This window comes from Heteronotia binoei, chromosome 1 (genome assembly GCF_032191835.1).
Source record: "Heteronotia binoei isolate CCM8104 ecotype False Entrance Well chromosome 1, APGP_CSIRO_Hbin_v1, whole genome shotgun sequence".
In the NCBI taxonomy this organism is placed as follows: Eukaryota; Metazoa; Chordata; class Lepidosauria; order Squamata; family Gekkonidae; genus Heteronotia; species Heteronotia binoei.
This window is the reverse complement of record NC_083223.1, coordinates 187,776,219-187,797,491: the sequence shown is the minus strand read 5'-3', so window position 1 is coordinate 187,797,491 and position 21,273 is coordinate 187,776,219.

The window sequence follows — 21,273 nt, the reverse complement described above, 5'->3', positions numbered from 1 at the left end:
AATATTATAATGTATCTATGGCCTGGGACTCTCACAGAGGTGTAGTGGTGTTGGAATATATAACAATAAAATTTAAAAAATTTTTTTTAAAAAAAATTACTTCTACAATGGTCTACAAAAGATGAAGTAGTGAAAACTCAAATGATCAAATGGGCAATTAATGTAAATAAAGAAATACAGATGGAAACTTGGGAATATTTGTGGAAGAACTCTATGAAACTTTCAACATGTCAAAACATTAAAGAAAATTGTTTTAAGATGATGTATAGATGGTATATGACTCCTAAAAAATAAGCAAAGATGAATAACAAGATGCTAGACAGATGTTGGAAATGTAAACAGCATGAAGATTCTTTCTACCATATGTGGTGGACTTGTAAAAAAGCAAAGCTTTTATTGGCAAATGATTCAACAAGAAATTTCTAGGATATTGGGATATGAAGTAGTGAAAGCTGCAGAGACTTTCTTACTGGGATTACAAATGGAAAAATTTCCAAAAGAAGATAAAACTTTAATTTGGTACTTGCTTTCAGCTGCTAGGACATTGTATGCGCAGTTGTGGAAGCAAGAAAAAATACCAGAGAAATGGGATTGGATTATAAAAGTTATGACATGGAATGAAATGGACAAATTAACAAGAACATTAAGAGATTATGATTTAGAAGTTTTTAAAACGGAGTGGGAGAAATTTAGAAGATATGTAGAAAAAGAATGGAAAATAAAGGGACATTGGACAATTTTTTATAATGACTAAGTTTTAAAAAGAAGAAAAATATAATTTTTATTTTAATAGTTAAGGGTACCTTTAATATTTGTTTTCTTTAAGTAAATAACATTGGCGGGGGTCAAGTAACGTGGGGAGGGGAGGGTGGAAAGTAATATATGGGGTAGATAATCTTTTTTTTAAAAAAAAAGATGTAAGATATAGCTATAGATTTATTGCCATATGTTACCAATAAAAATTGTTTTAATCAAGAAAAGTGACTACCGCCTATGAGACATCACGGGGAGAGCACATGGCAGTCGTGGCTCACCAAGCTGCCTCATCCTCCTTGGAAGTGGACGACTCAGGGGGAGACGACGCTCTCAAGCTTTACCACACCACCGTGAAGCACTAGCTGCCACGTGCAATTGAAAACACACCAGCTCGAGAGTGTGCAAGTTGCGGGGAAAACCACGAGTGCTGCTCCTGCCGATTCCAGAACACTGTCTGCCACCAGTGCGGGAAGACGAGTCACCTCGCCAGGGTCTGCCGCTTGAAAATGACACCAACCTGAGAGAGCGCCCCCCCATTGGAAGAGCAGAAAAAATGGCCGCCGCCATGAGGCCACCAATGTAGAGGATATCAACACCATCACTGCATCGGTTGGACAAGTATGTGACATCCCCATGACGTCCCCAGATAAACTCAAAACGACAGTGTTTATTGATGGTGCCCCCTGTCAAATGGAGGTTGACTCAGGGGTCACACACACCATCATCTCTGCCCAGACCCTAAAGAAACTTTGCCCCAAGGGAGGACCTAATCTATACCCGTCCCCCGTGCTCGTACAAGACTTCCAGAAAAGGGTGATTGGCATCAAAGGGTCGGAGTAGTCAAGGTGCAATACGGGAAATTTCCGAGAGACCTTCTCTTGCTGGTGGCAGAAAGGGACTTGAGTAGCCTGTTGGGCTGGGCTTGGTTTGCACCCTTGGGTATCCGAGTAGAGGGAATCCATCATGCCCCCACCAGCATGGATTTCCAGGACATCTGTGGGGAGTTCTCGGCAGTTTTCGATGGGACACTAGGAACATACACGGGTTCCCCCGTGTCATTACAAATAAACCCCAACATGCAGACCATACGGCTAAAGGCCTGGCAGGTACCCTTTGCCTTGAAACCCAAGATAGAGGAGGAGCTAGACCACCTAGTGGCACAAGGGGTCCTGGAGCCGGTCACCAACGCACGATGGGAAACCCCAATCGTCACCCCAGTCAAGTCGAACGGGAGCGTCCACATCTGTGCAGACTACAAATGCATAATCAATAAAGCGCTGCAGAACCAAGCCTACCTGGTCCCGGTGGTCAGCCATGTGTTAGCATCCCTAGCAGGTGCCAAAATTTTGGGGAAGCTGGATCTGGCCCGAGCATACCAGCAATTGCTGGTGGATGCCGCCGAGGCCCAAACCATAGTCACACATCGGGGCACTTTCCCGGTAAAGTGCCTCCAGTTCGGGGTCAGAGCTTAATGAATTCTCTCTTAAAAGGGATTCCTCGGGTCCAGCCATTCTTTGATGATGTGCTGATCGCCGCAGCAACAGAAGACGAATTCGCCAGCCGCTTCCGCACCGTACTACAGCATTTCAACAAGGCGGGGACCAAGGTAAAGAGGGGAAAATGTTTGTTGGGGGTCCCTACAATAAACTTTTTGGGGTTCACAGTGGATGCGAACGGGATCCACCCATCCAAGGACAAAATTACAGCCATTTGCGATGCGCCAGCACCCACTAACAAAGTCAAATTGCAATAATTCCTCGGCGTCCTCAACTTTTACCACGCCTTCCTTCCCCACAAGACAGCAGTAGCGTAACCCTTGCATAGGCTCTTAGACAAAAGGGCTCCGTGGGTTTGGGGCCGCCAGCAAGCTGCCACCTTCCAGGTCATTAAAGACCTCCTGACATCCAACAGCTTGCTGGCGCACTTCGACGAGAGGATGCCCGTCGTTTTGGCCTGCGATGCCTCCCCCTATGGGGTGGGCACCATCCTGGCCGATGTGTTGCCAGATGAAGGAAGGTCCTGGTGGCCTATTACTCCAGAACATTGCAGCAACCGGAGCACAACTATGTGCAAACAGACGAGGGCCTGGCAATCATGGTGGGAGTAAAAAAATTCCATGATTACTTATATGACTGGCCCTTCACCATCCATATGAACCACAAGCCCTTTCTCGGCCTCTTCACCCCTGATCAACAAACGACCCAGATGTTGTTGCCCAGGGTACTACGGTGGTCCATTTTCTTGGCAGGGTACCAGTATAGTCTTCAGTACAGGCCAGGGAAAGCCATGGGCCACACGGATGCCCTCAGCCGCTTGCTGCTGCTGTCGGAAGATCTGGATCCAGCCCCAGCACACCAGATCCTGCTTCTAGAGTCCCTCCTGGACCGCCCAGTGCACAAGAAAGACATTGCATGCTTCTTGGCCAAGGACAAAATACTCTCCCGAGTTCTGAACTAGGTATGGAGGGGATGGCCCATGGGTCAGATGGGACTGGAGTTTGGGGCGTTCACATCCCGCAGGGACGAGCTCTCTGTCTGTAAGGGGTGTTTGCTATGGGGGAACAGGGTGGTGGTGCCCCGGTTCTGAGTCCTCATGGCACTGCACGAAACCCACCCGGGGATCTTGCACATGTAGGCACTTGCCCGCAGTTATGTATGGTGTCCTCGGGATGGATGATGCAATTGAATCTTGGGTCGCTCGATGCCAGCCCTGCCAGGAGACCCAGTCAGCGCCTCTCCGGGCTCCGGTGCAGCACTGGGAACCACACAAAACCCCTGGTCCCCGTTGTACCTGGACTTTGTTTTTCTTAATTGTAGACTCATACTCAAAATGGCTGGAGGTGCTCCTGGTGGCATCCACATCCTCCCGGGCCAACATCGGCAGCCTCTGCCAGGTGTGCAACATGCATGGCCTCCCGGACAAGCTGGTCTCAGATAACGGGACGGCCTTCATGTCGGGAGAATTCCAGGACTTCTGCGCCCGCAACCTCATTAGGCTTATCAGGTCAGCCCCATTTCACCCGGCCACCAATGGCCAGGCCAAAAGGATAGAGCGGATGATTAAAGAATCACTTCGCTGCATCATCCAGGGGGACTGGGAGGGCCGCCTTGCAGAATTCTTAGTATCACAGCACATTATTCCCTCCTCGGCCACGGGCCGCAGCCCTGCCAAACTCCTCATGGGCCACCGGGTAGCCACCGTACTGGACCGATTGCACCCAGACAGAGCCCTAGACCTGCAGGAGGATCATGAGTCGATCTGGGCACCTTGGGGGCTAGATACAGGGGACCGGGTTATGGCTAAGAACTTTGTGGGGGGCCTGCTTGGATTCCGGCAAGGGTTGCCAGGGTACTGGGGTCCATAATGTACGAGGTTGCAACAGAGAGAAAGTCCACCATAAGGAGGCACTTCGACCAGTTGAGGTCCCGCGAGAGCCCTGAGGTAGAAGTCGAGGATTACAGTCCTGACAACCAGACCGCCACCTCCACTCCTTCCCCGACTGCCACAGCGGAGGCAGGGGCCCAGAGCCCCATGCTTCAGGCGGAGCCAGAGGTTACGGAGGCCCAGGAACCGCCCACTGAGAGCGATACAGCGGCAGCCCCTCCACTCACCGCTGCTGCAACCGTGTTTGCTCCCCCACCCCCTCCGGGGCTCAGGCGGTCCACTAGAGAGCATTGCAAGCCAGTCTACCTCAATGACTACTTCAGCCAGGGTTGTGAACTAAGGGGGGAGGGATGTTGTATATGTGCAGGCTCATGGCGGCTTATATTATATGGGACTTTTTCCAATGGTATAATATAAGCCGCCATGAGCCTGCTTCGGCAGGGAGGACGGGATATAAATTATTATTATTATTATTATTATTATTATTATTATTATTATTATTATTATTATTATTATTATTATTATTATTATTATTATTATCATCATCATCATCATCATCCTTTTTGAGGTGTGGTGACCAGAACTGTACACAGTATTCCAAATGAGACTGCACCATCAATTTATACAAGGGCATTATGATAATGGCTGATTTGTTTTCAGTTGCCTTCCTAATAATTCCCAGCATGGCATTGGCCTTTTTTATTGCAATCCCACACTGTCTTGACATTTTCAGTGAGTTATCTACCATGACCCCAAGATCTCTCTCTTGGTCAGTCTCTGCCAGTTCACACCCCATCAACTTGTATTTGTAGCTGGGATTTTTGACCCCAATGTGCATTACTTTGCATTTGGCCACATTGAACCTCATCTGCCACGTTGACGCCCACTCACCCAGCCTCAACAGATCTCTTTGGAGAGCCTCACAATCCTCTCTGGTTCTCACCACCTGAACAATTTAGTTTCATCTGCAAACTTGGCCACTTCACTGCTTACTCCCAACTCCAAATCATTAATGAACAAGTTAAAGAGCATGGGACCCAGTACTGAGCCCTGTGGCACCCCACTGTTTACTGTCTTCCACTGCGGATTGCCCATTTATACTCACTCTCTGTTTCCTATTAATTAGCCAGTTTTTTATCCACAAGAGGACTTGTCCTTTTACTCCATGACTCTCGAGCTTACTAAGGAGCCTTTGATGAGGAACTTTATCAAAAGCTTTCCAGAAGTCAAGGTAAACAACATCTATCGGGTCTCCTTTGTCCACATGTTTGTTCACCCCCTCAAAGAAATGTAACAGGTTAGGGAGGCAAGATCTTCCCTTATTGAACCCATGCTGAGTCTTCCTCAATAACTTGTGTTCATCAATGTGCCTACTCATTCTGTCCTTGATAATGGTTTCTACTAACTTTCCTGGTATTAAAGTCAGACTGACTGGCCTGTAATTTCCTGGATCTCCTTTAAAAAGATGGAGGTGATATTTGCTACCTTCCAGACCTCAGGAACAGAGGCAGATTTCAATGAAAGATTACATATTTTTGTCAGGAGACCCACAAGTTCACCATTGAGTTCTTTCAGAACTCTTGGATGTATGCCATCCGGACCTGGTGACTTATTATTTTTGAATGTGTCTATCAGTTGTAGGACCTCCTTTCTCATCACCTCAATATGGCTCAACACCTCTCCCAAAATCAGCAATTCTGGAGTGGGCAAACACTTCTCATCTTCCACAGTGAAGACGGAGGCAAAAAATGCATTCAGCTTCTCAGCCATTTCCCTATCCTCCTTCAGTAATCCTTTGACCCCTTGGTCATCCAAGGCCCCTGCCTCCCTGGCTGGTTTCCTGCTTCTAATGTTTATTGTTGGTCTTTATATTTTTGCAATATGTTCTTCATGTTTCCTTTTTTGCCTGCCTGATCACAGACTTGCATTTTATTTGCCACAGCCTGTGTTCTCTTTTATTAACCTCCACCACTTAAAGGAATCCTTCTTACCTTTTACAGCTTCTATAACTTTGTTTGTTAACCATGGAGGCCTTTTCTTATACCTGTTTGTGCCTTTCCTAACTTGTGGTATATATTTTATCTGCGCTTCTAGGATTGTAGTTTTAAATAGCCTCCAAGCTTCCCCAAGGCTTTTGACTGTATTTACCTTTTCTTTCAGTTTCCACTTCACATGCTTCCTCATCTCAGAGAATCTACCCCTTTTAAAGTTAAAAGTGGTTGTGCTGGTCTTTCAGGGCAACTCCCTAATTATACAAATGGTGAAATCAATAACATTATGGTCACTGTTCCCAAGCAGTGCAATCACTTTTACATCTCTCACCAGGTCTTGGGCATTACTTATGACCAAATCCAGGATCACCCCAACCCTGGTAGGTTATGTGACCATCCGCTCCATAGCACCGTCATTGAGAGTGTCTAGAAACTCAATCTCTTTCTCTCGATCAGAACACATATTGACTCAATCAATCTACCGGTAGTTAAAATCACCTATTGTGACACAGTTTTTACGTTTAACCACTATCTTTAATCCTTCCAAGAACTCCTTTGCATATTTGGCTACACATCCCTGATGCAGCCAATCCTCCAAGAGCTGACAGTAGGCTCTGTAAGAAGAGCTCTGTAAGCTCTTGGAGGACTGGGTAGATAAGAGGGGTGTGGCCTAATATGCAAATAAGTTCCTGCTACCAAAAAGCACTGCCTACATTCATTAAGCAATATATGTTTGCTATATGTATTAGTATTTAATTTGGAAAAAAACACACACACAAGGACAAAAACTCTTGCTAAATTATTTGATGAAAATGGAAGATCCTTAGCTCCTAGATATACAGCTATAATGGTTGTGGCAAAGTTAGTTAGCTTGCCTGGGTTAAATATCCAGGCAATAATGCACAAACAGGCACAGTCTAGTAATAAGCTTCCAAGTACACTCTTTATAATGATGTGTCATGTTTCAACTTGTCAAGGAATTCAGTATTTCCCCCACTGGGGAAATTTACGTATCACTTATATTTTTCAATGTGAGCTTTCAGATCAGAAAAATTGTATGGGAAAGAAAGACTCCACACAGTGTGCATCACAGTCCCAATTCTAATCAGATTCCCACATGCCTAGGAATTAAGCACGGAACTCCTAGAGCATGTCTGATCATGGCTCTAAAAAGCATTTATTGCTGTAAATTTTTAGTGCTCTCAACCTCTGTCTTGCAATAGTACTCATTGTCATAAACTTGTATTATTTTGTACTAGGTAGTGGACTTTGTAGTGATATTCTGATGAGAGTCTCCTTGTCAGAGATGTTGATCAGATAAGTACTTTTAAAATAAATTCTGACAGTATCTTGTATGTCATCTGACCTTGCATATGCATCAATTAAAAATCAGAGATAGGAAAATACGTTCACTGGCAATAACTTAATGCAAACCTTAGACTTCTGTTCAGATCATTCCTTTTTGAACTAGGAGAGTTTGAGATATTGGAAGAGAAATAGCCCATTGTTTTGACTCTTCTCTTTTCTCGATAAATATGAATCTTAACGCAGATAACCCCAGAAAAAAATCCTCCTAGACTGCATCCTCTCAGACATATGCCTCCTCTCAAACATATCTATAGATACAAGCTGTCAGATGTGAAAATATGAAATGATTCAACTACTTAGCCAAGAGGATCAAATGATATGGATTCAGGGGAATTAGCAAATAGTAGAGAAGAAAACCAGAAGGTCCAGACATGCAAGCACATCTCTTGATGACTGCTCCTTCACTTGGGAATTTTCAGGTGTAAATGAGACAATCTAGATATCTGAGCAAACACTTGAGCCTGTTTGTGTATTTGGCATTGCCAAACACCTCCTAGTGAAACTAGAAAGCTGGCTGACAACAAACAACATACTAGGCCCAGAACAAATAGGGTTTCGCCATGGTAAATCCACCCTTGACCAGTGTGTCGTTTTATCACACCTAGTTTCCAAATACAGTGGGAAATCTGGCAACAAACTCTTCGCTGCCTTTTTAGACCTCAAGGCGGCGTTTGACTCAGTTCCTAGAGGGTTACTCTGGGTTAAGTTGGCCAGGATGAACATGGATCCCAGATTGCCTACCTTGATTAAAAAACTATATACACATACCAGCTGTCAAGTTAAGTACAACCTCCAGGGAAATCTAACTTCGGAAATTCCAATTTGTAAGGGTGTGAAACAGGGCTGTATCCTTGCCCCAGCACTTTTAAATCTTTTTTTAAAATGATCTAGCCCCTGTTTTATATGCAATCGATGGGCATGCCCCTAAAATTGCCCACCGTCACGTTCCCATCCTTTTATATGCGGATGATGCCATCTTATTGTCATGTTCCCAAATTGGATTGAGGCGTCTATTATACCAAGTTATGACCTATCTCAATAACAACGAGTTAACCCTGAATTATGGGAAAACAAAGATTTTAGTTTTCTCTAAATCTTTGAAGCAACTATTATGGTCAGTCCAGGGAAACCCTATTGAACAGGTCAAAACTACCAAATATCTGGGGATTAATTTTTCCTATAATGGGAGCTGGCCAACCCATCGCAAGTGCGCTCTAACAGTGGCAAGAACTAGTGCTTTGGCTATTGCCCGTTTCTTTTATCTGAAAGGGAACCGATATGTCCCTTTGGCCATAAGAGCTTTTAATGTGAAATCTAGCCCCCAACTTTTATATGGTGCCCCCATATGGATCAGTGCCTTCGATCATACCACTGAAGGCCTACAATCCTTCCTTTTGAGGAAAATTCTGGGACTACCCAACTGTGTTCCTTATGCTGCAATTAGCATGGAAAGTGGACTGTTGCTGCTGGAAACTCGCGCCTGGCTTTTGACCTTTAAGTTTTGGCTGCGCCTTTTATTTAATTCTGATCAGAATTCTTTCACCTTTTTGATGCTGATGGACAATCATGCATCCAAATGGTTGACCCTGATCCAAAAGAAAATCACATCCATAGGAATTTCCTTGGATGCATTTTATCTATCCTCTGCTTCTGCGGTATTTCAATCCATCAAACGTAGACTACTAGATATCCAGTTGCAACGTCTAACTGAGGCAGCTCGGAAAACTTGCTCCCCAAGCTATCTGGGCTTATCCCAGATTCCTGGGCTTTTAGCTCCCTATTTCCTCTTTTTAACTGATCCTCACCAAAGAAGAGCATTCATGCTGGCTAGATTTAATGCATTACCATCGGCCATCCTTTTCGGAAGATACCACAGAATCCCCCGCAATCTTAGACGATGCCCTTGTAGTCAAGGAGTCATCGAAACAGTCCCTCATGTTCTTTTGGACTGCCCTTTTTATAGCAGTCCACGTGCAAGATACCTAGATGCACTGCTTTCTGACCATCAAGGCCTTTCTGACAATGCCAAGGTTCGTTTTTTACTCCATGGGAAACACAACTTTGTCACTACTCACGTTGCTTGCTTTTTACAGGTTGCGATCCAAATCAGAGAGGCTTTTACTCATGCATAGCCTACTGCTATTTTATGTCATTTAATTTTTGCTGGTTTTTTAAGGTTTTATTATATTCTATAGTGTCACTGTTGGTTTTAAAGTATACTGTATTCTTGTATTAATGCCAATAAAGGTCTATGGTATGTATGTACTAAAGGTATTTGGCATTGGTATTAATTATAGAGTAACCAAGGGGAGAGAGAAGTGATGTTTATGTGTATGAACTGTCCCCAAAAGAAACATCAAATCAGATTCAAATGTTAGGAACTCAATAAGAGATATGGGGGCTGGCCGTGAAGTACAATTCCAAGAAGATAATCCTTTCAGCCAGGAAGCTGTATATAGAAAAAATCACAGCGTTATTCCGCTAAGGCGACACAACGCAACTTCACAATTCTTAAAGCCGGGAAGATGTATAAGCGAAAAGCAGTACACCGCTGTTTCACATGAGCAGCAGAGAACAATTGAGCGACAGGGAAGCTTTAATCTGCAGTAAAGAAGTTTAGCTAGCGCTTTGTATGAATGATTCAGGATTAGTGAAGCTTGTTAAAGCCTCAGGTGAAACAGGGCTATATGTGCTTCCCTGTCGCTCAATTGCGCTCTGCTGCTCATGCGAAACAGCGGTGTACCGCTTTTCACTTATACATCTTCCCGGCTTTAAGAATTGTGAAGTTGCGCTGTGTCGCCTTAGCGGAATAACGCTGTGAATTTTTCTATATACACCTTCCTGGCTGAAAGGATTATCTTCTTGGAATTATACTTCACAGCTTTTCAAGGCTTTACCCGGACTTCTATCAACAAGAAAGGAAATTCTGATTGAAAGATAAGACTTTGTCTTCGGGGGATCTTGTTCTTGTCTTTGTCTATGGTTTTGTAATTATGTATTATAAGTATTGTCTCTTTAATAAATAATTTATTTATATAAAGTTTTCTATAGTAAGGTGGGTTGTTCATGGATGCCTTTGGGCTTTGTTCCTGCTTTACTTTCCCACATTGCTCTTAGGGTTACTCCAATCCCTCAGTTTGGAGGCCTTCCTCCCACTTCAGGGTCATCAGAGGGGGAGGGAAATATCTGCTGGGCACTCCATTATTCCCTATGGAGACCAATTCCCATAAGGTATAATGGAGAATTGATCTATGGGTATCTGAGGCTCTGGGGGAGCTGCTTTTTGAGTTAGGGGTACCAAATTTTCAGCATAGCATCCAGTGCCTCTCCCCAAAATACCCTCTAAATTTCAAAACATTTGGGCCTGGGGGCCCAATTCTATGAGCCCCAAAATAAGGTGCCCCTATCCATTATTTCCAGTGGATGGAAGACATTTAAAAGGTGTGAAGTCCCTTTAAATGTGATGGCCAGAACTCCCTTTGGAATTCAATTGTGTTTGTCACAACCTTGCTTCTGGCTCCACCACCAATGTCTCCTGGCTCCACCCCCAAAGTCCCCAGATATTTCTTTAATTGGACTTGGCAGCCTTAGGGTGGAGCCAGGAGTAAGGCTGTGACAAGCATAATTGAACTCCAAAGGGAGTCTGGCCATCACATTTAAAGGGACCACACACCTTTACAGTCCTGGGGATGCGGGGGAGCGGGGTTCTGCCTGGGGCGGCAGAACTACTAGCGGCAGGGCTGCCCCTCCCCCCATTTTCTGATAACCTTGAAGCGGGGGGAGGGCCTCCAAACCAGGGGATCTCCTGCCCCCACCTGGGGATTGGCAACCCTACACAGGGGGGTTGCACAATAGAGCTCAGAAGTAATTATTTGAGGGGAGAGGAGAATGAAAGTGCATGATAAAATTTAGAGGTTCTGGAGCTCTGCTCCTGTGAGCTCCTACCCAAAATGAGACCTGCTTCTGCTCAAATTACTGGAGCAGACCTTCCACTTTTTAATAGCTTTCTCTACTTGAGTAATTAACCATACAGGCATTCTTTTAGACTTGGCAGTACCTTTCCTAACTTGGACAATTCGTGCTATCTGTGCTTTAAGTAATATGGTTTTAAATAGCTTCCAAATATCCTCTGGGGATTTGACTCTCTAGTGTTTCCCCCTCAGTTTCTTTTTAACTATCCCCCTCATTTTTTGAAAGTTCCATCTTGAAATTGAATGTTATAATTTTTCCATTGACATGAATGCTGAATTTCATAGCATTGCGATCACTGCTCAGCTGGTGCAACAACCTCTACATCTCTCACCAGGTCTTGTGCCCCACTTAGTATCATGTCCAAGATAACTACCCCTCTTTTTGGCTCTGTGACCAACTGTTCCAGTGCACAGTCATTTAGGATGTCTAAGAAAAAGAGAGAAGTGGTTTGGAAAGAAAAAACAAAAACATGTTTCCCAAGTGATCTAGGTTCATATGTAAACCTATCTTATTCTGGTCATCTGTATCATTCTGCTCAAGCTTTTACATATGTTTGGATCAGAAACCTGGGGAAGCAGTAGGGCTGTCAAGTCTCTGGTCTGGGCGGGGAATTCCCCGCCTGAGAGGTTCCCAACCCACCGGCCCACATTGGGCCAGCGGGGGGAACCTCTGCCTGCATCGCTGGTGTGATGGCATCCCAGAAGTGACATCACTGAAATGGCGGTGCAAACCCGGGCCGCTCTAGACGTTTCTGGGAAAACTCTATGGTTTTCCTGGAAGCTTTAGCAATTTGGGAGGTTGTACCACATTGTACCATAGAGTTTTACCTCCCAAATGGCTAGTGCTTCCGGGAAAACCATAGAGTTTTCCCGGAAATGCCTAGAGCAGCCCGCGTGTTGGAATTTTTTATGATGTCACTTCCGGGTGATGTCATTTTGTCTTGTGCGCGCTTTGTGAGGGCCACGGAAGTCCCCCGCCGGGACTTGAAGAGGACTTGGCAACCCCAGGAAGCAGAAAATGGTAAAAGTCTGACCCTTGGAAGGATGATAGAGAAGATTGATTTACCGAGCAATAATGTGCACACTGTGATCATTTATGACTTGGTAAATCTGCCTTCAACCATTCATAAATCTCCTTGAAAACATTTAGGAAAGATGCGCACTGTAGCTTTGGAAAGGGAGAACAATTGCAATTTTGCTTTTGAATAGGGTAAATTAATATTCCTGATCAATGGATTTGCAGTTCATTCTTCAAAGCACGTTAAAGTGATTGATTGGCTTGTTCCCCATTTTAAAAAAATTACATGTTGCCCTTTCTCACAGTTCAAGTGCATGTAGCTTGCAATCCCCCTCTTGGTTAAAGGAAGTGAACATAAACCAAATAACCCAGGAATATAGCTGCTTTGTATCTAATCAAAGCATCTGACCTGCCATAAAAAAGAGCTAAGGCAAGAACTTTGACGTTCTTCTTATGAGTGTTTTATGGGAATAGGGGAGAAAGATCAAGATAATTTAATGTAGTTTTTTTTAATCCAAGGTTGCTGACCTTGATTAAAGTTTATAACTCTTGTCCTTCCACAGAAGACATGGGTAGCATTAAAGTTAGAATACATCCTGGAGTTATAACTGCAGATGCCCGAAATATTAGTATTACTAGGCAATGGTTCATTGGAACTAAGTTTTTGTTTTCTTTCTCTCTTTTCAGAACATGTCTCCCACCATTTTGTTTCCCCCCCAGTGTATCAAGTTCCTTTCCAGGTAACAAGGTTTCTGCTTCTGTTTGTTTTGATTGCCCAATTATCTTGGACTAATGCAGGGGAGGGCCTTGAGCAATGAGAGGAGTTAAGAATGTTCACACAGTTATTCAGACTTTATTGGTCTGTGTTACAATAAATAGCCAGTGTAGTATAGTCAATTTGAATAGGCCTTGGAGTTGGAGCCCATTCAGCCATCATGCTCCCTTGGAATGATGCTGAGTCAACCACTATCAAACAACAACATTACAATGATAAAACACAGAACAATTCCATCTAAATTACATTGAGCATTTCAAGGAAGGATGAAATGGCGACTATCACAGAACAGGTATATGCTTTCCATGTCTCCCTATTTGCCAACATCCCTGGGCAACAGGGAACCTAGATGATGACTTCTTTCTGAACATTTGGTTTATTTATTGTATTTGCATACTGCCTTTCTTTCATATGGTTATCAAGGCTGCATATATAGGCTTCCCAGGCACTGACAAGATCTAGGCCTGCTTAGAATCAACAAGGCTGCTGTATCATGTGGGATTTGTAGGGCAAATGACAGAGGGAACAAATTGTCTTTCGCAGACAGGACAGGCCTCATTTCAACTTCTTTCTCAACCATAAACTCAGACTTGATATAAATGTGATGCTGGTGAGGCAAAGAGATACCCTGTGCTCCTTTCCACAGTTTAAACTACCCTAGCTTGCAAGAATGATATATTTTTGCTGTGCAATCTAACTGGTAAATCAAACACCTCTAGTCCTTCTTACCATGTTGTTCCAGAGTTCTACTCCCAGAGCAGAAAATTCCTTTCCTGGAATTTCTACTGATGACCTCTTTGGGGAATCAACATTAGCTTTCCCATTCTGCAAGAGAGGGAATATTTGAATGGCATTTGAGTCGCATATAACTTAAAGACAGATTCTCATTTGGTCTATAAAGAGAGTGAAAACAGACATCATGAATCTGTTCATTAAAAATACATTTCTTTTGTGCTCTGCTTCCTCCATTGTTGTCAGACATACATTCCTTTGTGAAAAGGAAGCTGACATGAATCTCCGGTTGGAGATGTGCGCTCTGATGGGCTGTGGGCCTCAGCAGGTGTCCAACCATGTCCATCCTGACATCAGCTCTGAATCTGACAACATAGCACACAGGTGTTAAGGGTTTTGTTTTCAGTACTTTTGCATAAGTTCAAAGAACATTTAGGTTGTTTAGATGAGCATGTAAAATGAAGAATTATGTTTTCCCCATTTTATGCAGAGAAATGTTCAGATAGCATGTTCCCTAATGAGATGTCCCATTGCCGTACCAGAATCAGAAGTCCTTTGCAGATCAAAGAACCATATTTTAGTGCTTCTGACCTCCTGGGGTGGTCTAGTCTCTTTCTTCAAGGAAGGATTCCACCCCCCCCACCCTCGGGCTTCCAAAAGTGACCCAGAAATAGCAAAACTATTGTAGTTCACTCACTCTTGCAAAATGCATTTCAGCTTCTTGGAGAGAAGTCTGGGGAATGACAGTGAAATCATCTGCTTGGTCATACCGCCTAGATGCTAGCAGCTTTTCCAAAGCATCCTATACAAAAGGATAACCACTAGTTAATAGCGTAAACTGTACTCCATAAGCACAGAGAACACACAATTCACAGATTTGTCCATGGCTTAATGAATTTCAGGTCCACCTCTGGTGCTAACAAACCAGTTTAATCAACCTACCTTACTGGGTTCTCGTGAGAATAAAATGGAGACAAGAACAATACAAGCTGGTTTTGCCCCCCACTGGGTAGAAAGCAGTGTTTAAACGAAGTAAAATGAAATAATATCTCACATATATCCTGGTTAGCTAACACTATTAACCACAGCTTTTGTTTCCACCTAAATCATCTGGCATTCTTAGAACACAGAAACACTACAGTTGGCCAAGGTGGTGCTTTTATTAGATGTAATCAGCATGGTATATGTTCTCAAAGCTCTTCTTAAGCTTTTAGGTGCCTGGAACAAAATGTGGAGTTCTAAAGATTTCAGATTTCCCATTGTTGTTAACATACAGTGAACTTTTAGTCCATCATCATTACTAGAACAAGTATTTTCTTTAGGCCAGGACAAAAGGATCTCTTGTAATCTTCAGGGAGCTGATCTGAACATGACAAGAACTGGATTTGTATGAGAATGTAGCATAGGTCAATGGACTTGGATCAGGGAGTCCTGAGTTCAAATCCTACCTCTGTGAAGCTTTGGGTGAGTCATTTTCCTTCTGTAAAATGCATATAGGCATCTTTATGCTGTTTTGCTGAACTGAGAGGAATGAGTTTGAAGTTTCACAAGCCATAATCCACTCTTTGTTATTTAGGCTACACCAGACTAGGGGTGTGATCAGATGAGCAATTTGGCCCACGTCCTCTGGATTAAATAGGTGTTATTTTAAAAAGTGTGAAGGGAATAAAGGGAAGGTATTTGTGAATTTCCTGCATTGTGCAGAGGGTTGGACTAGATGGCCCTGGAGGTCCCTTCCAACTCTATGATTCTATGATATTGATTGATTAAATAGGTGTGATCACACATGTACATCTGGCCCCTATGCCCCACTCATCTTTACTTCATGGTACGATGGCTCAGAAATAGATTAAATAGCCACTGGAAAATTCCTGGTGGCTTCCTGATGAAGCACATCCATGGTGGGTTTCTGGCTGTCTGATCAGTCTGGGCATGTCATGGACATGCAGGAGCAATATGATCACTCCACTCTGCATGTTTCCAGGCTGTGGTTCATGGTTGTGGCCTATTGCTGATGTCACAGGACCATGACGGCCAAGCAGCTGCCATCTAATCACCCCAGCACATCTCTAACTCAGGCAGCTTTTTAAAAGCTGAGAGACTGCCACAGAAACCTGGCCATCTGCTCACACCCTAACAGGGTTATTCTCTGCAATAATCTATATTATTTCCTCTTAGCTCATGATTTCCACTTCCCCATACACTGGCATGAAATTTCAACTTATTTCCAAGTCTGAAACTCGAATGCAGCACATTATTTGAAAATTTAGCAGATTTACTGATTTGTATAACTATTCAGTGCATTCTGAAATCAATGTTTTTTGGCTACGGTTTGGGAGGCAAGAATGTACACAGACCTGCCCATCACATGCCAGTCACTGCAAAAACAAATATTTTAAAAAGCTATAAAGGGACTGACATCAGCAGTGAAATTACTGAGCTGGCTGTGGCTGATTCAATCTTTCTGTGACTGCTTGAAAAAAAATTATCAAAATTTTCAGCTCCCTATCCAGAGCCCTGCATACTGATTATGTGCAGCCACCACCATACATCATATTGAGGAGAATGTGCAAAAAACATAAGACTTTGCCTGACAGCAACAGCATACCACCTGTTCATCTGCAAGCAGGAAAACAACACAAACTATTTTCATAAATATCTTAAGTTGAACTCATTTGAACAAAAACACAGAAATGGAGGGATATTTTCCCTTCACAAAACTTCTCACCTGGTAGGACCATCTTCTTATAACGTCATCCAGTCTAGAACATCCATTAGTAGAAATGTATGAGTCTGAAGAAATGGCCCTAGAAAGTTCCAAAACCAAAGCAAAAGAATTTTAAAATGCTGCAAGTCCTTCTTAAGCATGCAGTCTGATAAAATTCATAGATGGAAGTTTTAAATGTGCGCTATAATAATTCTCATACTTTCAGAAATTTGTACTTGTTTATCCCCATACCCATCTGTTGGTTTTCTTGGGGGTGGCGGGAAGCTACCTTCTCTTGATGCCTTATTGTGGTAGCCGGCTCAGGTTGACTCAGCCTTCCATCCTTCCGAGATGGATAAAATGAGTACTCAGCTTGCTGGGGGAAAGTGTAGATGACTGGGGAAGGCAATGGCAAACCACCCCATAAAAAGTCTGCCATGAAAATGTGAAAGCAACGTCACCCCAGAGTCGGAAACAACTGGTGCTTGCACAGGGAACTACCTTTACCTTTACCTTCACCATTAAAATAATTCCATATACCACCCTGACCTGGATAGCCCAGGCAAGCCCAATCTTGGAAACTAAACAGGGCCAACCCTGGCAAGTACTTGGATGTGAGACCTCCATGGAACACCAGCAGCTGTGAGGCACAGGCAGGCTTTATTCAGCCACCTCTCTGAATATCCTCCAGGCTCCCCAGTAGGAGTCAGTCATCAGAGGTCAACATGATTTCAAGATGTGCACACACACAAACAAAATGGGGGGGGGGGGGGAATCCCATATATCATATTCAGTATACTTTAGGTATAGCAGATGACAGACAATAGTGATATGACACATCCAAGGAGATTTTCATGTTTACTATAATACAAGCTTTGTTATAGAAATGTAACCCTTTCCTTCTGAAATTGCTATTTTTACCACTACTTAAGGGGTTGTGGTATTAAACATCCTTCCCACCAACAATAATTTGAGTGGTGATTACTTAAATCAAACAACTTATTTAGAGTTTAACATTTTAAATCATTTGACATTTTTGACGCTCAGCTGTTTCTGAAGCAGATATCAATATGACATTCATCAACATAGATGAAGTTCACAGGAATCTGCAACAGAGCATTTTTTCTGCAGGAACCCACAGGAGCAGAGCTCTGCCTGGGCTGGCCAGGGTTCCAGCTAGCCCAACCCACAATGCAGCAACCATGTGCTCCCAGTGCTGTGTGGCCTAACATGCAAATGAGCTCCTGCTGGGCTTTTTCACAAAAAAGTATTGGTTTGCAGAATTTTTCATCAACAAACTTCTCTTTTCCTTCACGGTATATGGTAACATATACTGCCTCCTCTCTCTGGAAATAACTACTTCAAAGCATGACTTCCTTAGACAATCCTATTCCTTTATTCTTAGAAGATGGAAATGCATTGTCCTTAAATGGGACAGGATGAATTACAAGCATTTGTTTGACAGGTTCAATTGACTGGAATCCAATTAACATGTAAATGACATAAAATGTGGGAACAAGAGGATAAGAAACTGAAAGCTAACTAGCAACATTAGCTGGGTCTTATGGTCTAAATAAGGTTAAAAGAAAAGATTTACCACAGGTGAACATTATTGTCAATATACAAAGGACAGTCTAGAAATCATCATCTTTTTACCTGGAGTTTCAGCAGTTCATGGTGGAAACATGCACTCTCAAGATTACTACAACTTGCTAAGTATTCACAATGTCTTTTTATAGCATGTTTCTGGAGAGAGAAAAGTGCACAACTAAGAATGTAAGAATAAAGTATCAACCCTTGAACAGTTATCAGAACATTTGGTTTACCTGATATTGTTCTGATCCATGTCTGGATTTGATAATGCCATAAAGTGAGTAGAATCCACCAGATTTACAAAGGCCTTGGGAACCTATAATGATTAGCAAAACTAGCAGTTGTAATTCAGGATTTTTAATAGGAAAAAAAATCCTTATTTCTTAAATAGAAAAAACTTTCTTCCACCCCAAATTAATATAATATAATCCCAGACCATTGCTCAGTTCTTTTTCAGGTCACTCTGCTATGAGCTCCACCCATCTCCAGATGACAGTTATTCCAACAAAATAAACCACAGCAGTTTCTCCCAGAAGAATTACTACATTCACAACATAGATGATTATTTCATATTTTTAATGGCCTCAATTTATACATTTAAAAAAAGTATTGGAAGCTGACAAATGGCTCTTACCTCTTCATGTAAAAAATCCAAGACTTTTCCCAGTTGTTTAATGCTGTCCAATGGAGAAGTCTCCTGTTGAAAGTGAAACAATTTATGCCAGAGAGTGAGTGTGGACATGATTATTTCCACCACCACCACCGCCCCCCCCCCCCCCCCAGATTAAAGAATTCTCCTCTGAATCTCTGCTCTGCCTAACTGGTTGACAATCTCAGTTTTGCCTATAAACATGAGTAGAATGATTGGGTTTACGATCTACCTTGATTATACAGACAAAAAAATTGTTAGAATTAAATCAAGAATTACCTAATTTGAATTGTTGGGGAGGGACAGTGGCTCAGTGGTAGAGCATCTGCTTGGTAAGCAGAAGGTCCCAGGTTCAATCCCCGGCATCTCCAATTAAAAAAAAGAGTCTAGGCAAGTAGGTGTGAAAAACCTCAGCTTGTGACCCTGGAGAGCCGCTGCCAGTCTGAGTAGACAATACTGACTTTGATGGACCAAAAGTCTGCTTCAATATGAGGCAGCTTCATATGTTCATATGAAATATTATATTTAATAATATTTAGTGATATTAAAACCATGCCTTATAATACAAATTCCTGATTGTAACAGACTGCCTTTTAGGGCCAGGTATTCTGTTGCTAGTGTGCATTTAATCATGCATGCTCAGTATGGCATATGCAATACTTGGAAACACATACTCTAAAAACAGCCATTACAAAGTAGCCATCATAATCTCTTTTCAACATTCAGAATATTTTTGATCCTGAGCTGTTATCTTCACCCTCAGTATCCAATAGCATTTACTTTCAACAGAATAAAACCTCCAACCTTCCACTAGAAATCAGCAAAGCAAAATGCTTTTCAGAAAATATGACATTTATATGCAGAGTTCATGTGGAAGCAGCAGCAGCATCTATTGCAATCTTACTTTGGACTTGCTTTATCCCTGTAAATGTAAGATTAAGTTATTTAAAGACAAGAGAACACAGAGTGACTCTGCAGAGAACTGAAGGATACCTACCAAGTCCAATGTGAAATTTTGTAGTTTATACATCATAACTCTGCTTCTAAACAGGAAAGCCCATGATTCTGGAGCACATCTTAAACTGGGGAGGGTCTGTGGCTCAGTGTTAAGAGTTGTGTAGTCTGAAACTCCTAGGTTCAATCTCTGACATCTCCAGATAAAAGGTGATGCAAGTGAACAATACGTGAGACCCTGGAAAGCCACTATCACTCTAAGTAGATTAAGTCAGTAGTCTGACTCATGCAACCCTTGCCAAAGAGTGAAGCTTCAGGGAGAAAAGCCAGAGGCCTCTTCATAGTATATGGCCAGAGTAGGACAATTCTTGATCCCTAAAGAAGCTTCTAATTGGATTTCTTGACTGGTTTAATCACAGAATCCATCTCTGACTTCTGCCTTAGCATTATTGAACCCTTAAACTCATAGATGCTAGATATGATACTATGTTAATCTGAACCCATAAGAACATAAGAGAAGCCATGTTGCATCAGGCCAATGGCCCATCCAGTCCAATGCACTCTCACAGAGTGGCAAAAAAAACCAGGTGTCATCAGGGGGTCCACAAGAGGGGCCAGGACACTAGAAGCCCTCCCACTGTTGCCCCCTCAAGCACCAAGAATATAGAGCATCACTTGACCCAGACAGATAGTTCCATCTATACCTTGTGGCTAATAGCCACTGATGGACCTCTGCTCCGTATGTTTATCCAATCCCCTCTTGAAGCTGTCTATGCTTGTAGCTGCCACTACCTCCTGTGGCAGTGAATTCCATGTGTTAATCACCCTTTGGATGAAGAAGTTAGGCACTCAGAGAAGACTCTCGGGGACATATTAGATGAGCCCCACTCTGAACATGGCAGCCCCGTTGCTGCCAGGGAGCATGAGGGTCAAGAGGGAACAGGGCATCGTGCTGAGGATAAGGGGAATGCACCCTCAGAAGGGACCTCTTCTTCAGTTGGTGAGCAAATATCCTTTCACGCCAAGGAACCATCCCTGGGCAGAGAGAGGGGGGGGGGCCTTGGTAGTTGGTGATTCGATCCTTAGGCAAGTAGACAGCTGGGTGGCAAAACCACATACTGACCGTATGGTGACTTGCCTGCCTGGTGCGAAGGTAGCAGAGGACATAAGCAGTGGTGTGCCGCAGGGCTCAGTACTGGGTCTCATGCTCATTAACTTGTTCATTAATGAACTGGAGTTGGGAGTAAGCAGTGAAGTGGCCAAGTTTGCAGATGACACTAAATTGTTCAGGGTGGTGAAAACCAGAGAGGATTGTGAGGCACTCCAAAGGGATCTGTTGAGGCTGGGTGAGTGGGCATCAACATGGCAGATGAGG